This window comes from Hemitrygon akajei, chromosome 6, assembly GCF_048418815.1.
Source record: "Hemitrygon akajei chromosome 6, sHemAka1.3, whole genome shotgun sequence".
NCBI lineage: Eukaryota > Metazoa > Chordata > Chondrichthyes > Myliobatiformes > Dasyatidae > Hemitrygon > Hemitrygon akajei.
This window is the reverse complement of record NC_133129.1, coordinates 59,873,452-59,890,866: the sequence shown is the minus strand read 5'-3', so window position 1 is coordinate 59,890,866 and position 17,415 is coordinate 59,873,452.

The window sequence follows — 17,415 nt, the reverse complement described above, 5'->3', positions numbered from 1 at the left end:
TGACTCCACTCCAATTATTTGCTTTAGTTTTATAATGTGGATGTCACATATTGATTCAAAATAGCTGGGAGCTTCATCATTTCTGCAGTTGGACTGATTACGGTCTACTATGAGGTGGCTGGCATGTAACACAACCACCAAAACCTTTTCATAGTTCTAACAAATTCCAAAGGTACTTATTAATTTGAAAACTTCATTTTTAAATACTTGCAATAATTTAGCACCTTGTAGATTGGTACATCTGAAGTGTCTTAGAGGAATTTAAATAAAAATAGATAGAAATTATAAAAATGTTCTTTATTTGAACTTCAGGAAGAGGGAATGTCTTCCACTCTCCAGGATAGCTTATTTTTGAATCACAGAGTAATCGAAAACCCAATTTAGTTCCAAAACCTAATGTTCATATTCAACAGTTTAGAAAAGACTTTTGCAAACTGAATAATGTTTATGAATTGAATGCTTATCAAACGGTAAACTTTCTTGGGGTACTGGGGAAAATCACCACCTTAAATCTCTCCGTAAAAGGGGACATGTCCTTTGTGGGTTCCAAATTATTCCACCAGTATGCTTTTGTGTCATTTGGTGTACTGTAACTAAGGCTTTTAGAAACTGTTGACCAATATGCAAGTATACCATGGATGACATCATCATTCTAAGTACTTTCTGAGATTCACCAATATAGAAGTGAAGCTGGCATTAGATGTGCTGAATATATCTGAGCTCACTTCAGACTGGGAGAAGTCAGTGGTATCCAGCATGGGATAGAATAGAATGGTGAAACCATTTGTATACAAAACCACAGGTATAGAAGTATGAACCCAAAAAAAGTCAGGAAGAAGTCAGACTTTCGCAGGTAGGTATTGTTGATTACTTCTGGAATATTAGTCAGCAGACTTCAGGTTACTATTTCCATCAAATTCAATGAATAATATCACAAAACCTCAGTGAAGAACCATCATTGTGACTTACAAGAATGAATTTCAATTTAGATCATGCCATTTTCCCAATCCACACCTCTGATCCATGAAGCGCTTCATGAAAAATAGTTTTCAATGCAATAAAAATTGTAGATGTTGGAAAGACACAACAGGCCAGGTAGCATCTGTGAAAGAGAAACAGAGTCCATTTTTTAGGGTAAAAACCCTTCTTCAGTTCTGCAATCTCCCCTATCTATTCTCATCTTACCTTTATCTGAATGTTACCCTTAATATTTTGATTGAATCCTCTTCCATCATATACCTGAACCCACATCACTCATCATATTCAGCAATGGGATTATATGAATGTGATCAGTGGGATCAATTCCTCTTTGTGTACCTTGACATCTCTAACACCTTTAATGTGACAGGCCCAGTAAGTACCAACATTATCAGTTTGGTAATTATCCGAATCATCACTTATATTTCTGAATGTTCAGTTTCTACTTCCTTCCTTTGGGAACCTCATAAGGTCAAAGTGGATAGACTAAGGTTGAAAATTTTCACTTTTCCTTAACATTGCTGAGCAATGTAATGTCACCATAGAATTTTAATGGACTGGAGTGGGAAATTCTCTGAGCACACTGGAACAGTTTCATTGCATGCAGCAGTGACATCTAACCAAAGTTTCCTTTTAGCTCTGTTACAGCCTCTATCCTAAGGGGTCCAACAATTTAAAAAGGGAGTAGTTTCTGTGAACGTTAGACAAGGTTCCACATGGTAGGCTTATTCAGAAAGTCGGAAGGCATGGGATCCAGGGAAGTTTGGCCAGGTGGATTCAGAATTGGCTTGCCTGCAGAAAGCAGAGGGTGGTGGTAGAGGGAGTACAATCGGATTGGAAGGTTGTGACTCGTGGTGTCCCACAACGATCTGTTCTGGGACCTCTACTTTTCGTGATTTTTTTCTAATGACCTGGATGTGGGGGTAGAAGGGTGGGTTGGCAAGTTTGCAGATGACACAAAGGTTGGCGTTGTTGTGGAAAGTGTAGAAAATTTTTGAAGATTGCAGGGAGACATTGATAGGATGCAGAAGTGGGCTGAGAAGTGGCAGATGGCGTTCAACCTGGAGAAGTGTGAGGTGGTAGACTTTGGAAGGACAAACTCCAAGGCAGAGTGCAAAGTAAATGGCAGGATACTTGGTACTGTGGAGGATCAGAGGGATCTGGGGGTACATGTCCACAGATCCCTGAAAGTTGCTTCACAGGTAGATAGGGTAGTTAAGAAAGCTTATGGAGTGTTAGCTTTCATAAGTCGAAGGATAGAGTTTAAGAGTCGCAAGGTAATGATGCAGCTCTATAAAACTCTGGTTAGGCCACACTTGGAGTACTGTGTCCAGTCCTGATTGCCTCACTGTAGGAAGGATGTGGAAGCATTGGAAAGGGAACAGAGGAGATTTACCAGGATGCTGACTGGTTCAGAGAGTATGCATTATGATCAGAGATTAAGGGAGCTATGACTTTACTCTTTGGAGAGAAGGAGGATGAGAGGAGACATGATAGAGATATACAAGATAGAAAGAGGAATAGATAGAGTGGACAGCCAGCACCTCTTTCCCAGGGCATGACTACTCAATACAAGAGGACATGGCTTTAAGGTAAGGGGTGAAAAGTTCAAGGGGGCTATTAGAGGAAGGTTTTTTACTCAGAGAGTCGTTGGAGCGTGGAATGCACTGCCTGGGTAAGTGGTGGAGGCAGATACACTAGTGAAATTTAGGAGACTACTAGATAGGTATATGCAGGAATTTAAGATGGGGGGTTATATGGGAGGCAGGGTTTAAGTGTCGGCACAACATTGTGGGTGAAGGGCCTGTACTGTGCCGTACTATTCTATGTTCTATAACCAGCAAAAATTATCTGACTCTGAATACTAGGTTGATATGTTAAGGACACAGGAGTTTATTGGGTATGCTGGCTATCTTGCACTTGGCGGGTAATGTCGTAGCTCAAATCCTTCCAGCCATGAACATCAAATTATGATGTTCCCCTTGACTCCTGTTATTGTTGATAGGTCTTTAACTTCTTCACAATATTCCTCAAAGGGCATTTGAGAAGGTGCAAATATTAAAAGTATCTCATCAGCTCTCAGTGAACTTTCATGTTTTATATGATGACACAAAGGGAGTTTTTTTTTAATTCAGTGTTGCCGAGAGTTATTTTCAGACATGAATTCAGTTCATTTATATTTATATTATTTATATAATCATTTATATAAATGGATCATTTATATTCCCGGGCAGCAAGCTGGCTGCAGCTGATTACTCCCAACTACCGAGCAGGCCTGGATCTGCTTACTCACAATGAATCCAATGGGAAGGTAGATTTATGGCTCTCTGGAGCACAGGGCCTCTGTTGCAATCTGCTTGGTGCTGATCTTTAGGGAGGAAATAGGCCAAACACAGGCAAATGGGTCTAGGTTGGTGTGCACCTTGGTCAGCATGTCTGAGTTGGGCTGAAGGGCCTCTAATACTACATGCACAACTCTATGACTCATGATGCACTCTTTTAAATGTGCAGTGTCTGCATTATACTCAAGGACTACCAACTCTTTGCACTCACATCCGTCATCATGAAGTGTTTCGAGAGGCTCATCATGAGGCACAACAAGATACTGCTGACCCCCCTCACTGGACCCCCTGCAATTCGCGTACTGTCCCAACCGTTCAACAGACGATGCCATTGCCATCACCCTCCACCTGGCTCTAACCCACCTGGACAAAAAAGACACGTATGTTCGAATGCTGTTCATAGACTGCAGTTCAGCATTCAACACAATCATACCTCAGATTGGAAAGCTGAGCCTACTGGGCCTGAACACCTCCCTCTGCAACTTGATCTTAGACTTCTTGACTGGGAGACCTCAGTCGGTCAGGATCGGAAGCAACATCTCCAACACCATCGCACTGAGCACGGGGGCCCCCCAGGGCTGTGTACTCGGTCCACTGCTGTTCACTCTGCTGACCCACGACTGTGCTACAACACACAGCTCGAACCATATCATCAAGTTCGCAGATGACCGTGGTGAGTCTCATCAGCAAGAGACGAGTCAGCATACAGAGAGGAGGTGTAGGTACTAACAGACTGGTGCAGAGCCAACAACCTGCCTCTGAATGTGAGCAAGACAAAAGAGATGGTTGTTGACTTCAGGAGGGCACGGAGCGACCACTCTCTGCTGAACATCAACGGCTCCTTGGTAGAAATTGTTAAGAGCACCAAATTTCTTGGTGTTCACCTGATGGAGAATGTCACCTGGTCCCTCAACACAAGCTCCATAGTAAAGAAAGCCCAGCAGCATCTCTACTTTCTGTGAAGGCTGAGAAAGTCCATCTCCCACCCCCCATCCTCACCACATTCTACAGAGGTGGTATTGAGAGCAGCCTGAGCAGCTGCATCACTGCCTGGTTCATAAATTGCAGCATTTCAGATTGCAAGACCCTTCAGCGGATAGTGAGTTCAGCTGAGAAGATCATCGGGGTCTCTCTTCCTGCCATTACAGGCACTTAGACCACACACAGCATCTGCAAAGCAAACAGCATTATGAAGGACCCCGCACACCCCTCATACAAACTCTTCTCCCTCCTGCCATCTGGGAAAAGGCACCAAAGCATTTGGGCTCTTACGACCAGACTTTGTAACAGTTTCTTCCTCCAAGTCATCAGACTCTTCAATACCCAGAGCCTGAACTGACACCAACTTACTATCCTCTACTGTGCTGTTGTCTTGTTTATTATTTATTGTAATGCCTGCACTGTTTTGTGCACTTTATGCAGTCCTGGGTAGGTCTGTAGTCTAGTGTAGTTTTTCTGTCTTGTTTTATGTAGTTCTGTGTAGCTTTTGTATCATTTCATGTAGCACCGTGGTCCTAAAAAACGTTGTCTCATTTTTACTGTGTACGGTCCCAGCAGTTATGGTCAAAATGACAATACAAAGTGACTTGACTTGACTTGACTTGAAATCTTAATGTGAAATATCTTATCTTTTTACTGGAAACAAAAAGTTTTGCAAAAGACAGATAACATTGCCCAGTTAAAATAACTGTACTTAAGCTGTACTTAAACCAGCAAAGTATCATAGAATAGAATAGAACTTTATTGCCTTTGCTCAAGATAACGAGGTTGTGGTGCAAAAGCTTCCATTCTATATCCTTGAACCTCTATAGAAACCTAATATACTTCCACAGAATGTTATCCTTTCAACTAATGTTGGATAAAAATGCTGGAAGTATCATCCTTTATGAAACATTATTTGTTCTCTCGTTGATATGCACTGTACTGTCTGCAATAGGAGCCCAGAGCTCATCAACAGCAGGCTTCAGACTATATTTCTAATAAAAAGCTCAGGCCAGCAGTTTATTTATGCAGCCAGAACCCAGCATGGAGGGAGAAGAACATGCATTAAATGATGAGAACTACCTCCAACAGTAGAACCAGCAGTATCACCTTTGCTCCTCTTGCTCTATATAAAATTAAAATGTTATGAAACATTCTTCTTTATTCCACAGCCTCCAACTGATCCACAGGCATTGGGTTAGGTCACTGGAGAAATGTGAAAATGAGTTGGAGCATTTAATAGTGTGTTTATTTTATTTATTTTCCACACACTGTGTGTTCCTTTACAAAGTCAGCACTTTTTTCCATTACTAGTTGCTCATGAACTGAGAAGTTATTTAAGAATTAATCATGTTAGTGGGCCTTATCTCATTTGTAGGTCAGACCAGTCAGCAAGGCAGATTTCCTTCCCTGAAGGTAATTGGTAAACTAGACAGATTTTTTTTCTGGCAAAAACAGCAGTTTAATAGTTTTATTCCACTTTTATTTAATTATTTGGTTATATTCTTCATTTGACATGGTTGATCTTGAATTTGCGCTTCTTTTTCAAGTTGTATGATGTTGCAGATGTTGATGTTGGTTCTGCTGTCTCACAGCTTCAGTGGCCCAGGTTCAATTCTGACCTCAGACACTGTTTACATGGAGATTGCATGTTGTTCCTTGGATTGTGTAGGTTTCCTCTGGGTGATTGTCCCAAAGTGGGGGCCCAAAGAAGGTCAATTGGCAACTGCAAATTTTAAGTGTTGGTCAGGTGTCAAAAGTATCAAAAAGAGACATCAACGGACAGGTGAGAGAAGATAAATTGCAGGGGTCTAAGGGAGTAAGATAAGGGGAAGTGGAACTCAATGGATTTTTCTGATGGGAGTCAGCACAGATAAGATGGAGCACATGACTTCCTTCTGTAGGAAAAATCAAGTTGCTGGAGAAACTCAGTAGATCAGGCAGCACCCGTGGAGGCAGAGGCACGGTTGATGTTTTGGGTTGAGGCTCATACACCGACTCAGTCCTAATGCAGTGCCACTGCAGGTGCTGCCTGACATTTGGAGTTGCTCCAGCAATTTGGTTTTTACTCCAGATTCCAGCATCTGCAGTCTCTTGTGTGGCCCCTTTCTGTGTCATAATAAATATATTAGGTCTCTGCTTGTCTGTGTAACTACTTAACTATCCTTAAACAAATACAGGATCCTTTATTCAATGTTAAAATAATATTAATGCTTTTTCTTCCTACAGAAAAGACATTGAAGAATGCTTTCGGGATCAAGAATGGGTCCCCTCAATGTTAAATTTAACATTTGGGTGTAACAATGTTGAATCTCTGCCTCATGTCCTCTTCATAATGTTGTACTATCTTTCTGGGAATACAGTAATAAAAGAGCACCTACTTAAGCTGTTGACTATTTAAAAATGCAGAACTTTCTAGTAAATTAATGACATTAGTGTGATTAAAATGATCAATTAAGTGTCTAAGCTCCTACGTGATTCAAGTAGTTTGGAAAAGCTTCTGAATGTAAATTAAGAAGAGCTATAAAATGACTGATGTTACAATCTAAGGAAGATCAACATAACCAATGCAAACAGATGCGTTGAGCATAAGTGCATAATAGAACAGGCATAGGCCACTCAACCCCTCATGCCTGCCATAATATTCAATATTGTCACGGCTGATCAGTCCCAGGCAATGTCTCCTTTTCTGTGCCAGAGTCCTCAGTTCCAAAAAAATCGAGATATTTATTTAATTCCTTTTTAAATAACCCAATGACCCAGCTGCCACGGTACCTAGAGTAGAGAGTTCAAAGGGATAACCATCCTCTGCAAGAATGAATTTCTGTGCTCCTTAGTTATAAATGAACACCACTTAATCTTCTAACTATGCCTGTAGGTTCAAGACTTACCCACTAGTGGTCATGCCTTGACATCTATCCTGCCTTTCTCTTCAGGATCCATTTAGAGCCATAGAACATTACAGCACAGAAACAGGCCTTTTGGCCCTTCTTGGCTGTGCCGAAACCTTTTTTCTGCCTAGTCCCACTGACCTGCACCTGGGCCATATCCCTCCATACCCCTGTCATCTATGTACCTGTCCAAGTTTTTCTTAAATGTTAAAACTGAGCCTGCATTCACCACTTCAACTGGCAGCTCATTCCACACTCCCACCACTCTCTGTGTGAAGAAGCCCCCCTAATGTTCCCTTCAAACTTTTCCCTTTTCACTCTTAACCCATGTCCTCTGGTTTTTTTCTCCCGTAGCCTCAGTGGAAAAAGCCTGCATGCATTCACTCTATCTATACCTATCATAATTTTATATACCTCTATCAAATCTCCCCCCATTCTTCTATGCTCCAGGGAGTAAAGTCCTAACTTATTCAACCTTTCTCTGTAACTCAGTTTCTCAAGTCCCGGCAACATCCTTGTAAACCTTCTCTGCACTCTTTCAACCTTATTAATATCCTTCCTGTAATTAGATAACCAAAACTGCACACAATACTCCAAATTCAGCCTCACCAATTCCTTATACAACCTCACCATAACATTCCAACTCTTGTACTCAGTACTTTGATTTATAAAGGCCAATGTACCGAAAGCCTGTCTTTACTACCCTATCTACCTGTGATGCCACTTTTAGGGAATTATTTATCTGTATTCTCAGATCCCTCTGTTCTACTGCACTCCTCAGTGTCCTACCATTTACCTTGTATGTTCTACCTTAGTTTGTCCTTCCAAAGTGCAGTACCTCACACTTGTCTGCTTTAAACTCCATTTGCCAATTGTCAGCCCATTTTCCCAGCTGGTCAAAATCCCTCTGTAAGCTTTGAAAACCTTCCTCACTGTCCACTACACCTCCAAGCTTTGTATCATCAGCAAATTTGCTGATCCAATTTACCACATTATCATCCAGATCAATTGATATAGATGACAAATAACAATGGACCCAGCACTGATCCCTGTGGCACACCACTAGTCACAGGATCAGCTAGATCAACTAGATCAGCTCCCCATTCTTCTAATTCAATTAACCACCACTTCCTTTTGTCAGAGTTCTGGTAAAGGGCCTTGGATCTGAACTGTCAGTTTAAGTATTGACATAGTTTCTCTTTGTGCAGGTACTATCTGATCTACCGGGTGTTTACAGTATGTTATGTTTATATTTCAGATTTCTAGCAATTGTAGTTTTGTTGTAGTTTCCACAAGTGTTTCTACTGTTAAAACAATAAGACTAAATTCTTCTAGTGGCTGGAGGCTTGCAATTTGAACAACTAATAAGGACAAAATATCTCAGGTTCCAATTAGATAAAGTCATACAACCTCTCGGTTCATCACATCTATGCCAAAATCATGTATTCATCTATACTAATCCTATTTACCAGCATTTAGTCCATAGCCTTCTATGCGTCAGTAATTCAAGTATGATAAATCGTGCAAAAATTGATTGCACCTGTGGAATTTTGGATATTGCAGTGGTCAGCGATTCAGTAGCCAGCTTACCTAGTCTCCTATTCACATGAGTAATATAAAATGATTTATGATTCAAGATAGTGTATAAGGAAAACTGTTAAAACATCCTACTTCAGTATGAGCAACACACACAAAATACTGGTGGAACGCAGCAGGCCAGGCAGCATTTATAGGGAGAAGCACTGTCAATATTTTGGGCTGAGACCCTTCTTCAGGATTAACTGAAAGGAAAGATAGTAAGACTCTTACTATCTTTCCTTTCAGTTAGTCCTGACGAAGGGCCTCGGCCCAAAACGTCGACAGTGCTTCCCCCTATATATGCTGCCTGGCCTGCTTTGTTCCACCAGCATTTTGTGTGTGTTGCTTGAATTTCCAGCATCTGTAGATTTCCTCGTGTCTACTTCAGTATGAGTTGCCTTACATTTTATTCACTATTCATGAATTATTATTCAACACCTTTGAGGTATCTCAGTCAATCAAGACTTTACTCTAGGAATAAAATATATCTGGAATTCTGGTGCACAATATAGTGGAGTATCCATCTTGAATCAATTGCTATCATATCGCTCTGCTATCAGGCATGCAGGAAGTTTAAGAATTGTTTCTCAAACTATTGCAGGTCCGTATAATGGTAACTAAACTTCTCCAATTCCCTAAAGACTTTGCATTTCAAGCTCAATAAAGTCACATGGAATTACTTTAAAGCAGTAGCATAACATAGAACATAGAGTAGTACAGCAGAGTACAGGCACAGTACACATTCTTCCCACAATGTTGTTATAACCCTTAAACCCTGCTTCCCATATAATCCGCCCCCACCTTAAATTCCTCCATATACCTGTCTAGTAGTCTCTTAAATTTCACTAGTGTATCTGCCTCCACCACTGACTCAGGCAGTGCATTCCATGCACCAAACGTTCTCTGAGTAAAAAACCTCCCTCTAATATCCCCCTTGAACTTTCCACCCCTTACCTTAAAGCCATGTCCTCTTGTATTGAGCAGTCGTGCCCTGGGAAAGAGGTGCTGGCTGTCTACTCTATCTATTCCTCTTAATATCTTGTATACCTCTATCATGTCTCCTCTCATCCTCCTTCTCTCCAAAGAGTAAAGCCCTAGCTCCCTTAATCTCTGATCATAATGCATACTCTCTAAACCAGGCAGCATCCTGGTAAATCTCCTCTGCACCCTTTCCAATGCTTCCACATCCTTCCTATAGTGAGGTGACCAGAACAGGACACAGTACTCCAAGTGTGGCCTAACCAGAGTTTTATAGAGCTGCATCATTACCTTGCGACTCTTAAACTCTATCCTTCAACCTATGATAGCTAACACCCCATAAGCTTTCTTAACTACCCTATCTACCTGTGAGGCAACTTTCAGGGATCTGTGGACATGTACCCCCAGATCCCTCTGCTCCTCCACACTACCAAGTATCCTGCCATTTACTTTGTACCCTGCCTTGGAGTTTGTCCTTCCAAAGTGTACCACCTCACACTTCTCCAGGTTGAACTCCATCTGCCACTTCTCAGCCCACTTCTGCATCCTATCAATGTCTCTCTGCAATCCTCAATAATCCTCTACGCTATCCACAACACCACAAACCTTTGTGTCGTCTGTAAACATGCCAATCCACACTTCTACCCCCACATCCAGGTCTTTAATAAAAATCATGAAAAGTAGAGGTCCAAGGACCAATCCTTATGGGACTCCACTAGTCACAACCCTCCGATCCAAATGTACTCCCTCCACCACAACCCTCTGCTTTCTGCAGGCAAGCCAATTCTGAATCCACCTGGCCAAACTTCCCTGGATCCCATGCCTTCTGACTTTCTGAATAAGCCTACCGTGTGGAACCTTATCAAATGCTTTACTAAAATCCATGTAGATCACATCCACTGCACTACCCTCATCTATATGCCTGGTCACCTCCTCAAAGAACTCTATCAGACTTGTTAGACATCATCTGCCCTTCACAAAGCCATGCTGACTGTCCCTGATCAGACCATGATTCTCTAAATGCCCATAGATCCTATCTCTAAGAATCTTTTCCAACAGCTTTCCCACCACAGACGTAAGGCTCACTGGTCTATAATTACCCAGACTATCCCTAATACCTTAATTGAACAAGGGGACAACATTCACCTCCCTCCAATCCTCCGGCACCATTCCTGTGGACAATGAGGACATAAAGATCCTAGCCAGAGGCTCAGCAATCTCTTCCCTCGCCTCATGAAGTAGCCTGGGGAATATTCTGTCAGGCCCCAATGTATCCGTCCTAATGTATTTTAACAACTCCAACACCTCCTCGCCATTAATATCAACATGCTCCAGAAGTTCAACCTCACCAATATGGTCCTCACCAACATCGTTCCCTCTGAACGGTGAATACCAATGAGAAGTATTCATTGAGGACCTCGCTCACTTCCACAGCCTCCAGGCACATCTTCACACCTTTATCTCTAATTGGTCCTACCTTCACTCCTGTCATCCTTTTGTTTTTCACATAATTGAAGAATACCTTGGGGTTTTCCTTTATCCTTCTCACCAAGGTCTTCTCATGCCCCCTTCTTGCTCTCCTCAGCCCCTTCTTAAGCTCCTTTCTTGTTACCCTATATTCCTCAATAGACCCATCTGATCCTTGCTTCCTAAACCTCATGTATGCTGCCTTCTTCCACCTGACTAGATTTTCCACCTCACTTGTCACCCATGGTTCCTTCACCCTACCATTCTTTATCTTCCTCACTGGGACAAATTTATCCCTAACATCCTGCAAGAGATCCCTAAACATCGACCACATGTCCATAGTACATTTCCCTGCAAAAACATCATCCCAATTCACACCCGCAACTTCTAGCCTTATAACCTCATAATTTTCCCTTCCCCAATTAAAAATTTTCCTGTCCTCTCTGATTCTATCCTTTTCCATGATAATGTTAAAGGCCAGGGAGTGGTGGTCACTGTCCACCAGATGCTCACCCACTGAGAGATCTGTGATGTGACCCGATTAGTCACCTAATACTAGATCTAGTATGGCATTCCCCCTGGTCGGCCTGTCAACATACTGTGACAGAAATCTGTTCTGGACACACTCTGCCCCGTCTAAACCATTGGAACTAATCAGGTGCCAATCAATATTAGGGAAGATAAAGTCACCCATGATAACAACCCTGTTATTTTTGCACCTTTCCAAAATCTGTCTCCCAATCTGCTCCTCTGTATCTCTGCTGCTTCCAGGGGGCCTACAGAATACCCCCAATAGAGTAACTGCTCCCTTCCTGTTCCTGACTTTCACTCATACTGACTCAATGTAATAGCTACATTCCCCACCCTTTCTGTAGCTATAATAGTATCCCTGACCAGTAATGCCACCCCTCCTTCCCCTTTCCCCCATTTCTACCCCTTTTAAAGCACTGAAATCCAGGAATATTGAGAATTCATTCCTGCCCTGGTGCCAGCCAAGTCTCTGTAATGGCCACTACATCATAATTCCATGTATGTATCTAAGTTCTCAGTTCATCACCTTTGTTCCTGATGCTTCTTGCAATGAAGTACACGCACTTTAGCCCTTCTACCTTATTACCTTTACATCCTTTATTCTGTTTCTCTTTCCTCAAAGCCTCTCTATATGTTAGATCTGGCTTTACTCTATGCACTATACTTGCAGTTCTCGCATGACCTTTATCCTCCTCCACCTCACTATCTGCTTTAACACTCTGGTTCCACTCCCCTTGCAAATCTAGTTTAAACCCCCCCACCCCCTCAAAGCAGCACTAGCAAACCTTCCCACAAGGTTAGTAGTACCTCACCAGTTCAGGTGCAACCCATCCCATTGGAACAGGTTCCACCTTCAAGAAAAGGGGAGAAGTGCTTATTTCTGAAGGAGTTAATTTTATGAAATTTTTCAGTGGACTTAATGGAGAGAATAGAGTATAATCCAAATGCTAATTCATTATTTATTGACTTTAGACATTATCACATAATAATGATTAGTATAAAAGGTAAGGTTGATCCAGTATAAACATGATCAGTGGTCAGTAAATGGTGAAACAATTAGGTATCTATGAATCTTGACTGATTATTCCGTGCCTAAACTACACAGCACCTTCCACCTCACTGCCAAGGGTGATGCTGCCAGTGTTCCAGTGGACCAGTAACAATTCTCCTTTCAGATAGTTGCCATACTGGTACATAATCTTCCCAGCACAGAATTATCTACCTGAGGCCCCACCATTAATATGATCAGTTCATCAATTCTTATTGGACTTATCTATATAATCCCACTTTCTCTTTAATGCTGAAGTATTATATCTTATTAATTTACTGTAAATGCTGCATTCATCAAAATTGGCCAAGGGAAGTCTTTAAATGGGTTTTGCCAGAGAAAATCAAGTTGCAAGCAATCATTTTGAAGATTATTTTAAGCTCATTAATAAATAAAGCAGTTCAATGTCTGAACTAAATTATTAGCAAACTCTGTGCTGCAATGTCACATGTAATATAAAATGTCTTTTGAGTAATATATATTTTTAAACACAAGTAATTCTGCAGATGCTGGAAATCATGAGCAACACACACAAAATGCTGAAGGAACTCAGCAAGTCAGGCAGCATCCATGGAGAGGAATAAATAATCAGTGTTTTGGGCTGAAACACTTCATCATGTCTAGAAAGGAAGGAGACAGAAGCCAGAATAAGAAGGTGTTGGGAGGGGAAGAAAGGAGGGGAACAAGCTGGCAGATGATAGGTGAATTGAGGTAAGGGTGGGTGGGTTAGGGAGGGGCTGAAGCTGGGAGGTGATGCTTGGAAGATGTAAAAGGCTGAGGGAGAAGGAATATAATAGAAGAGGACAGTAGTCCATGGAATAAAGAGGAGGTGAGGAACAAAAGGATCATGATATAGATTGATGTCATGTGGGCTGTGGAGAAGATAAGGGATGAGAGAAACACTAGAATAGGCAATCACAAAATAAAAATGGGGGGGGGGAACAGAGGGGAATAGTAACCAGAATCTCCTGTGGGTCACCTATTGATCTCGACTGATCTACCTCCTGGCACATCCCTGCAAGTGTGACAATTGCTACACTTCCTCCCTCAGGGCCCCAAGCAGTCCTTCTAGGCAAGGCAACACTTCACCTGTGATTCTGTTAGGGTTCTCTTCTGGGTCCCAGATGGCCTCCTCTATATCAGTGAGATCTGATGCAGGTTGGAGGACTGCTTCGTCACGCACGTTCGCTCTGTCCACCACAAAATGCAGGATATCTCGGTGGCTAACCCCGTTTTAATTTGACTTCCCATTCACAATATGACTTGTCTATCCATGGTCTCCTCTACTACCATGATGAGGCCAGACTCAGGTTGGATGAGTAGTACCTTATATTATAACAGGGTAGCCCCATCCTGATGTAATGAATATTGATTTCTTCAACTCCCAGTAATTTATTCCATGCCCCTCATTCCTTTTTTTTCCATTCCCCATTCTGTTTTCCCTCTCAACCCTTCTCTTCTCCTTACCTTTCCATCACCTCCTCCCATTCTTCCACAGTCCACTGTCTTCTCCTATTAGAATCCTTCTTCTTCAGCATTTGTCTCTTCTACCTTTCCAAACATCCAGCTTCTTACTTCAACCCCTCCCCCTCACCTGGACTCACTTGCCAATTTGTGCTCCCTGTTCCCCCCCCCCCCCCCGCCACCCACCCTTCTTATTCTGACTTCTGTTAGCTTTCTTTATAGACCTGGTGAGTTGTCTTGGCCAAAAATTCATTTTTTTCCCTTCATAGACATGTTCCTTTTGCTTCATCTATCCAATTAAAAAAGAAAACTAGTTTCCAGTTAATAATTGCCTGAATTATTTTAAGGAATTCCTTTGTAGGGTTACATGCAATTTTTTTTGGATTTTTCATGTGACTTACTGCTGTAGGCTGCTTAAATGTTTTAATTTGTATTTTTAATCCCATGACAGCTGTAAGCAGTCAAAAAATGTGATCTATCATATGCCTATTTGTCTGGAAGAGAGTGAAAATGGAGAACTGTTGTTTGAAAATAAAATTATCTGGGAACAATGCAAGATGTGTTAAAATAACAACACTCTGCTACACTTCAACCAACTCTCCTTGCCTTGGACTAGAACTCAGACAACCAGGTCTTTTTTAGAAACATGGTCCATGTATCATAGACCACTCAGCACTATAAAACTTGAACTGGGCTTCATCGGCTAGACCTTCTTACTTATGATTTCTATATTTCAGTCTCACTATTGGTAGTGGTGCTGATGCTTGGGAAAGGAAATTATATTGATGTAGTGTTTTGCAAGATGCTGGGTTACTGTATGATTCAGTTATTCAAATATCATGATTCCAACTGCAGCCAAGGGATCATACTTGCTGTAGACACCAAGGAAATCTGTCATTAAGATGATGAGCAAATGAGGCACTACCTCTTTAAGATATCCTTGATGTGAGGGAGAGTTGTGCCTATGATGGAGTTGGCTGAGTCTATAATTCTCTCCAATGCACGAGTCTGCAAGATGCTGCAGAGGGTTATAGAGGATATTAATAGCCTTACAGAATACTAAGGAGGATAAATCTCCAGGCCCTAACTGGATTTCATGTGAGGCTAGAGAAGAATTCGCAGAGGTCCTTACAGAGAGATCTGCTTTCTCATAAGTCACTGAGGAATTTCCTGAAGAGAGGCATCTGGTTAACATTTTTCCATGGTTTAAGAAGGTTGCAAGGACAAGCCAGAAACTACAGACCCATTAGCTTGACATCAGTAGCGGATAAATTAATGGATGGAATTCTGAGGGACAGAACCTACCAGCATTAGGATAGTTAGGGCTTGATTATATGGCTATGTGCCTATAAAGTTATATTTGGTGAATGAAGCTTTTTTTTTAATAACAAAAATGTAGATGAGGATAAGGTAGTGGATATTCTCTGTATGGACTTTAGGAAGATGTCGAGAAGGTCCTGCATGGCAGGCTGGCTTAGAAGGTTTGGTCCCCAGGAATCCCGCAAGAGCTAGTTTTCAACATTGCATGGTAGAGAACAGGAACATGTCCTTCAGCCTTCAATGTCAAACTCAATATTAAATTAAACTAAATCTCTTCTGCCTGCACTTGATCCATAGCCCCTGTTTCCTGCAAGTTCATGTGCCTATCTAAAATCCTGTTACTATATCAAAGTTCCAAGTTAAAAAAAGATCTAGTGTTCTTCACAGGCAACTCATATTTTATGTCTAGAAATCCTGTCAGTCCCATTCTTCCTCTCATCTCCACAATGGTTGTGGTCATATGCATTTAATGGGCATGAATTTATGGGGAGGGGAATCGTTTAATAGAGATGTGCGAGTCACATTTTGTTTTTACAGAGAGTGGTGGGTGCCTGGAACAGCCTGCAAGGGAAGCTGAAAGCATAAATTCTATTGTGTTTCTTTATTTTCCTGTAAGTGGCTGCAAGAAAATGAATCTCAAGGTAGTACATGGTGACATACAGTATATGTACTTCAATAATAAATTTACTTTGAACTTTTATTTTGGAATAAATTCTTCTTGGGCTTTCAAGTGGATACAGGTATCGGATTTAACCAGTGTTTCGATGACAAACTCGTCTTTGTTAAAATTATTTTCCTCTAGTTTTATTTCAATAGCCTCCTTCACCAGGTGATGAGGGATTGACTTTGATGGTACAAAACTACTGTGCCATGCCAAGAGCTTTTGGGACCACCTGGTGAAGGAAGCCATGGAAATAAAACTACTGGAAAAGAATTTTAACAGACAAAGGTCTCACTCTAAGTAAGAACCAGAATTTGATTGTAAACAAGGTGGGACAGTGGAAACCTGATTGGATGACGACCAACCAATCAGAAGGGATTGATGACAGGGATATAAATACCAGCTGACTAGACATACCCAGGCATCACCCCTGATGAAGATGGCAGAGTTTGAAATCAAAACGTTGGTTAAAATTGATACCTAGACCCAAACTTTCTTAAGAAGGTGAACAAAATTTTAGGTGCCAAGGAAAGAAAAATAATTTTAGCAGGAGACTTTAACCAAGTAATGGACCCTGTTATTGATAAAAGCAAATTTCAGACTTCACCTTTACCTAGGGACAGGGCAGCCTTACATCAACTTATTGAGGATATCGGTCTGGTGGATATATGGCGATGGGTAAATCCATCTGGAAAAGAATATACATTTTTCTCTGATCAACATAAATCCTACTCTAGAATAGATTTTTTTCTAATATTCACTCCATTGTTGAACAGGTGATAGACTGTAAAATTGGCCCAATAGCATTATCAGACCATGCACCAGTTGAAATTCAAATTGATTTAAATACTGAAAGCGGAAGGAGGGGTAGATAACAAATGAATATTATGCTATTAAAAGATGAGGATTTCAGTGATAAGCTGGCTGAGGATCTGACTTTGTTTTTTGAATTGAACGTAGGGAGCACAGTAAAGCTGCCCTCGGTATGGGAGGCATCCAAGGCGTATATAAGAGGAAAATTAATAGCACAAGCATCTAAAAGGAAGAAAGAAAGTATGGAGCAAATAAAAAATATGGAGGCAGAAATAACCACATTGGAAAAGGTCTTATCAAGACGATATATCGATGACTTATACAAAGATCTGTGCAATTTGAAATTCCAGCTAAATAACATAT